The following is an 8,081-nucleotide window of genomic DNA, read 5'->3' as shown; positions in this document are numbered from 1 at the left end:
TTCTACATAGATTGTGAAGAGGAAGAAGAAAAGGAGCAAGAAAGGTCAAAAGAACAGGATATGCTCCAGGAACAAAGCCTAGATGAAGAACAAATAAATCCGACCATATCTTGTAATGCATTGGTAGGAATTACCACTCCTCAAACCATCAAGATAGAAGGACAAATCAAGAAGAAAAAGGTGATAGTGTTGATTGATTCAGGAAGCACCCACAATTTTATTCATTGTAGGGTAGCAAAAGAATTGAATTTCTTCCTATATCCAGCACCAGAGTGTCAAGTGATGATTGCAAATGGAGGAACAATAAATTTCTCTGGAAAGTGCCATAATATCAAGCTATCCATGGGAGAATATGTATTGACTAGCCCAACGCTTTCCATTCTAATGGGAGGTGTTGATGTTGTACTAGGAGTCCAATGGTTACAATCCTTGGGTACAATAGCTTTTAATTTTCAAGAAGTTTTCATCAAATTTTCTACGGAAGGAAAGGAAGTTGAATTAAGGGGTATTGCAGGGAAACCAGGAAAGATAATCAGCTCTAATGGTATGACAAAGCTTCTAAAAAAGGAGCAAAGGGGTGTAATTGCACAATCATGTTCGCTAGATGTTTCCACATTAGAATCTTCAATTTCTCTAGATCTCCAAAAAGTCCTGGACAATCATCCTAAGGTATTTGAGACTCCCAAAGGTCTCCCACCTATGCGTGATCATGATCATGCTATTCATCTGATTCCAGGAAGTGTTCCTCCAAACATCAGGCCATACAGATATCCCTATGTCCAACAAAGTGAAATTGAACGTATGGTTGCAGAAATGCTAGAGGCTGGTATAATTCAACCGAGTCAAAGTTCTTTCTCTGCTCCAGTAGTATTGGTGCACAAGAAGGATGGATCATGGCGCATGTGTTCGAATTATAGGGAGCTCCACAAGCTCACTATTAAAGATAAGTTCCCCATTCCTGTCATTGATGAATTACTGGATGAATTGCATGGCTCAATTTACTTCACCAAGTTGGATCTTCATTCAGGATATCATCAAATCAGAATGAAGATTGAAGACATTCCGAAAACGGCATTTAGAACTCATGAGGGTCATTATGAATTTTTGGTCATGCCTTTTGGCCTTACCAATGCACCTTCAACATTTCAAGGTTTGATGAATTCAATTTTCAAACCATTCCTTAGAAAATTTGTGTTAGTATTTTTTTATGATATACTTATCTACAACAAGTCTTGGAAGGATCATGTTGAACATGTTGACAGGGTGCTACAACTATTGGAGGAGAAACAATTATATGCCAAAAGATCCAAATGTTTCTTTGGAGTCTAGGAGGTGGACTATTTGGGTCATATTGTATCTCATGAAGGAGTTAAGGTAGACCCTACCAAAATTAAAGCCATTAAGGAATGGAAAATCCCCACATCCATAAAGCATTTGCGTGGATTTCTTGGGTTGACGGGGTATTATCGCAAGTTTGTTAAGAATTATGGGAGAATAGCAACACCTCTAACGACATTATTGAAGAAAGATGCATTTTCATGGACTCCGGAAGCAACAAAGGCCTTTGAACATCTTAAAGAGGCAATGTGCCAAGCACCGGTGTTAGCTACACCGGACTTCACAAAAACCTTTATTGTAGAATGTGATGCTTCAGGAAATGGAATTGGTGTTGTTCTAATGCAAGATGAAAGACCCATTGCTTTTGAAAGTCGTCCAATCAAGGGAAAGTTTCTAAGCAAAGCTATTTATGAGAATGAAATGTTGGCAATACTCCATGCACTTAAGAAATGGCGACCCTACCTAATGGGAAGACACTTCAAGGTAAAAACGGATCATGATAGCCTTAAATACTTTTTACAACAAAGATTATCCTCTGAAGAGCAACAAAAGTGGGTCACAAAGATGTTGGGTTATGACTTTGAAATCATCTACAAAAAAGGGAAGAAAAATGTAGTGGCAGATGCACTCTCAAGGAAGGATGAGGATGTGGAAGCATTGTTGTGCGCTATTTCTATCATCCAACCAGATTGGATAAATGAAGCAAGGGAGGAATGGAAGAATGACGAAGAAGTGTGGGCACTTATTCGAAAGCTACAACAAGATTCCAGTACGTCTGATACATTTAGCTAGAATAAAGATTCATTATGGTACAAAGATCGCTTATACCTCTGTAAGAATTCCCTGCTAAAACAAAAGATTCTTATGGAATTGCACACTTCTCCCTTAGGAGGGCACTCAGGATTTTTAAAAACTTACCGCAGGGTTAAGAAGGAATTTTTTTGGGATGGCCTTAAATCAGATATTCAAAAGTTTGTGGCAGAATGTTTGGTTTGCCAACAAAATAAAGTTGAAACAATTAAGACACTGGGTCTATTACAACCTTTATCCATTCCAAGCCAACGTTGGGAGGAGGTATCAATGGATTTTATCACAGGTTTACCCAAGTCTGAGGGAAAGAGTGTCATCATGGTGGTAGTTGACAGACTTACCAAGTATGCACACTTTTGTGCATTATCACATCCAATTAAAGCCAGTACAATTTCTACTGCATTTATGGAAACAATTCAAAAGCTACATGGAAACCCAAAGATTATTGTAAGTGACAGAGATCCCATTTTCACTGGAAATTTTTGGACATAATTCTGTCTTTATAGTTGTGAATGGTATGCTTCCTAGTTGCCATAATTTTGCTTTCCATTTTTCTTGCTAACCTGAATGCCTTCTCTAATGAATCAAGTTCCCAAAGGCACACATCATGTTGGATATTATCCTTTAAAGACCCTATGAACACATCAATCCACAGCTGGTTTCATAACAGAGAGGATATAGTCATTTCTATGTATTCATGGGATTATCCTATTAATTTGTTGATTTTGCGACCAAAATCTCATTTGAGAGGCCACCCTCTAATCTTGGGTATGCTATGGCTATCCTCTACCAATGCATACATTAGTTGCATATATGGGAATATGACAATATCTCATGGCAACTCCACAAAGAACCTCATTATATACCCACATGCCATGGTTAGTATAGATCATGAAAGCCCCATGTGGTTAGAAGATGAAAATGATCATGGGACCATTTGACAACTACTTGCAATAGAAAAGGTGTTATATTTTAAGGATGAAACTAAGATAATCCAATCAATAGCTTTGTCAACAATCCTCCTTTAACCTCTCAACCGATATTTCAATTCTTATAGTTTTTAATGAGCACATCTACTCAAGAAAGTCCCACAAAAAACCTATTTATGGAACTTTTACCTATGGTTTCCTACCATAACACAAATCCCACTAGAATTTTTGTAGAAATTGAGCTAAGAAATACATTCAATGTTAATCCACATCTATTCCCTTAAAAAAAAGAAACTAGTTCATCTCTGGCACACACCATATATATATCAAGGATGATTGTTAACCTATCTAATAGCCTCAATGTTGAGTTGAGCCTTAAGGGACATATTCAAGGAGGAGTTACGAAATTGCTTAACATAATTTTTACATACCTTATTTTTCATAGTTAGTGTGTTTCTCCTCTTGTGATAGTACCCAATAAAATGGCAAATAGTGGACCTATATTGACTATAAGGAACTAAACAAGGCTACACACAAAGACCATTTTCCTTTTCCCTTCATTAGCTTAACGGGGAAGGAGTTTTTCTCTTTTATTAATTGTTTTAGAGGATATAACCAAGTCTAAATAGCTCCTAAGAATCAAGATAAGACCACCTTTACTTTCTGTTATGAAACTAGCTCACAAAAAGATAGAAAAGATAGATCAAAACCTTAGAATTTAGCCTCTTCGAGGGGGAAACCTCCTTTACATTACACAAATGAAAAATTCTTGGATGATTCAAATGACAAAACCTCCTTTCTATATGTAGGAGTCTAAGGGGTCACAATATAACCAAGCCGACCTAACAATACTAATATAAATGCACAAAAATAACAATAGAGGGATTCTATGGGGCACAATAATAACAATATGGGGACAATAGGGGCACAACAATAACAATAAGGGATACAACAACAATAGTAATGGGGGAATCACTAGTATTATAGGGACCTAACATGCCCCTCTCCTTCAAAAAAGTGTTCTCCTCAATGCTTGAGTAGTTATGGATGCTTCTATATAAAATTCTCATCCTCCCATGTGGAATCTTCAACAGGTAAGTTCTTCCACTTGACGAGATACTCTGAAATTGATTGATTTCGTAGTTTTCGAGTTCTTGTTTCTTTGACTGCTTCAGGTTCTAATATGATTTTTCCTTCCTCGTCAAGTTCTAGCAGTATTGTTTGAACTGGAAGATTGTCACCTATAACCTTCTTTAAGCATGAAACATGGAAAATTGGGTGCACTCGAGAAGCTGCAGGAAGCTCCAATTTATATGCCATAGTACCTATCTTTTGCAACACCTTGTACGGACCATAATACTTTGGTGATATTTTATTATCCTTCTTAGCTTGCTTAAGGGGAATTTGTTTATATGGTTGTAGCCGTAGGAATACCCAATCACCTAAATCAAAACTTCTTTCGTTGCGATGTTTATATGCCTACTGTTTCATTCTATTCCGCGCCAAGTTGAGGTTATCCTTTAAGAGTTGGAGAACTTGTTGCTGATGCTCGATGTGATCTTCCACTCCATGAACCTTAGAATTTTCTCTTAAATATGATTTGATTGATGATGGATGATATCCATAAAGTGCCATAAATGGGGTCATTTTTGTTGCAGTATGGAAGGAAGTGTTATACCACCATTCAACCAGAGGCAACCATTTGACCCATTGTGTCTATTTATCAGATACAAAGAAGCGAAGATATCCTTCCAAATATTTGTTTACTATCTCAGTTTTCCCACCAGATTGAGGATGATAAGATGAGCTATGAGCTAACTGAGTACCAAGACAAGAAAATAATTATGTCCAAAAATTTCCAGTGAAAATGGATCTCTGTCACTTCCAATAATCTTTGGGTTTCCATGTAGCTTTTGAATTGTTTCCATAAATGCAGTAGAAACTGTACTCTCTTTAAATGGATGAGATAATGCACAAAAGTGTGCATACTTAGTAAGTCTATCAACTACCACCATGATAACACTCTTTCCTTTGGACTTGGGTAAACCTGCGATAAAATCCATTGAAACCTCCTCCCAACATTGGCTTGGAATGGATAAAGGTTGTAATAGTCCTAGGGTCTTAAGCAAACCAAACATTTCGCCACAAACTTTTGAATATCCGATTTAAGGCCATCTAAAAAACATCCTTCTTAACCCTGTGGTAGGTTTTTAGAAATCCTGAGTGTCCTTCTAAGGGAGAGGTGTGCAATTCCCTAAGAATCTTTTGTTTGAGTTGTGAATTCTTACATAGGTATAACCAATCCTTGTACCATAACGAATCATTTTTCCAATTAAATGTATCAGATGTACTGGGATCTTAGTGTATCTTTTGAATGAGTGCCCACACTTCCTCGTCATTCTTCCATTCATCCCTTGCTTTATTTATCCAATCTGGTTGGATAATAGAAATGGCACAAAGAAATGCCTCCACATCCTCATCCTTTCTTGAGAGTGCATCTACCACAACATTTTTCTTCCCTTTTTTTTAGATGATTTCAAAGTCATAACCCAACATCTTTGTGACCCATTTTTGCTGCTTTTCTGAAGATAATCTTTGTTCTAAAAGGTATTTAATACTATCATGATTTTTTTTTACCTTGAAGTGTCTTCCCATTAGGTAGGGTTGCCATTTCTTAAGTGCATGTAGTATTGCCAACATTTTCTTCCCATAAATAGCTTTGTGTAAATACGTTCCTTTGATTAGATGACTTTTGAAAGCAATGGGTTTTTCTTCTTGCATTAAAACAACACCAATTCCATTTCCTGAGGCATCACATTCCACAATAAAGGTTTTTGTGAAGTCTGGTGTAGCTAAGACTGGTGCTTGGCACATTGGCTCTTTAAGATGTTCAAAGGCCTTTGTTGCTTCTGGAGTCCATGAAAATGCATCTTTCTTCAATATGTTGTTAGAGGTGTTGCTATTCTCCCATAATTCTTAACAAACTTGCGATAATACCCTGTCAACCCGAGAAATCCTCATAGATTCTTTATGGATGTGAAGATTTTCCATTCCTTAATGGTTTTAATTTTTCTAGGGTCTACCTTAACACCTTCATGAGATACAATATGACCCAAATATTCCACCTCTTGTACTCCAAAAAAACATTTGGAGATTTTTGCATATAATTGTTTCTCCTCCAGTAGTTTGAGCACCATGTCAACATGTTGGACATGATCCTTCCAAGACTTGTTGTAGATTAGTATATCATCAAAAAATACTAACACAAATTTTCTAAGGAAGGGTTTGAAAATGGAATTCATCAAACTTTGAAATGTAGAAGTTGCATTAGTAAGGCCAAAAGGCACGACCAAAAATTCATAATGACCCTCATGAGTTCTAAATGTTGTTTTTGGAATGTCTTCAGTCTTCATTCTGATTTGATGATATCCTAAACAAAGATCCAACTTGGTGAAGTAAATTGATCCATGCAATTCATCCAATAATTCATCAATGACAGGAATGGGAAATTTATATTAATAGTGAGCTTGTTGAGCTCCCTATAATCTAGACACATTCGCCATGATCCATCCTTCTTGTGAACCAATACTACTGGAGCAGAGAAAGAACTTTGACTAGGTTGAATTATATTAGCCTCTAGCATTTCTGCAACCATACATTCAATTTCACTCTTTTGGACATAGGGATATCTGTAAGGCCTGATGTTTGGAGGAACACTTCCTGGAATCAAATTAATAGCATGATCATGATCACGAATAGGTGGGAGGCCTTTGGGAGTCTCAAATACCTTGGAATGATTGTCCAAGACCTTTTGGAGATCTGGAGAAATGGATGATTTCGATGTGGGAACCTCTAATGAACATAATTGTGCAATTATGCCTCGTTGTTCTTTCTTTAGAAGATTTGTCATTCCGTTAGAGCTGATTATCTTTCCCGGTTTCCCTGCGATACCCCTTAATTCAACTTCCTTTCCTTCTGAAGAGAATTTCATGAAAAGTTCTTGAAAATTAAAAGCTATTGTACCCAAGGATTGTAGCCATTGGACTCCTAGTACAACATCAGCACCACCCATTGGAATGGAAAGCATTGGGCTATTGAATACATATTCTCCTATGGATAGCTTGATATTATGGCACTTTCCTGAGCAATTTATAGTTCCTCCACTTGCAACCATCACTTGACACTCTGGTGATAGATATAGGAAGCAATTCAATTCCTTGGCTATCTTACAATGAATAAATTTATGGGTACTTCCCGAATCAATCAACACTATTACCTTTTTCTTCTTGATATGCCCTTCTATCTAGATAGTTTGAGGAGTGGTAATTCCAGCCAATACAATACAAGATATGGTCAGATTCATTTCTTCTTTTTCTAGGGTTTGTTCCTGGTGTATATCCTCTTCTTTTGACGTTTCTTGTTCCTTTTCTTCCTCCTCTTCACAACCTATGTAAAATAATTTCTTCTCGGCACACTTATGACCTTTAGTGTATTTGTTATCACAACTATAACAAAGCCCTTTTGCATTTTTTTATTCCAATTGTTGTGGTGTCAACCTTGTAGGTTGTGGATGGCTAGGGACAGTAACACTTCCATCTCTATGATTGTGAGTGATAGGCTTCCTTGTTGCCATAATTTTGCTTTCCATTTTTCTTGCCAACCTGAATGCCTTCTCCAATGAATCCGGTTCCCAAAGGCGAACCTCATGTTGGATGTTATCTTTTAAAGTCCCTATGAACACATCAATTCTATGCTCCTCTGGAATATCTTTTACCCTTATATTCAATTTTTGGAAGTCCTCAATGTGCTCCATCATTGAACCCTTTTGTTTGAGATTTATCAATTGGCTAAAAAAAAGTGTTTCTTTTTGTATCCTCATAATGTGCTATCATTTAATCCATAAAAATAGCCCAAGTGATAATTTGTTTACGAGGGAAAAGCCATCGATACCATACAAACTAATTCGGTCCCAAATATAAAGTTGCAATGCGTACCTTTTGTGTG

The sequence above is a fragment of the Pinus tabuliformis genome, chromosome X (assembly GCF_031772625.1).
Source record: "Pinus tabuliformis cultivar Carrire ecotype Pingquan chromosome X, CPIR1, whole genome shotgun sequence".
NCBI lineage: Eukaryota > Viridiplantae > Streptophyta > Pinopsida > Pinales > Pinaceae > Pinus > Pinus tabuliformis.
The sequence above is the reverse complement of the archived record's forward strand: the minus strand, read 5'-3'. Positions refer to the sequence as shown.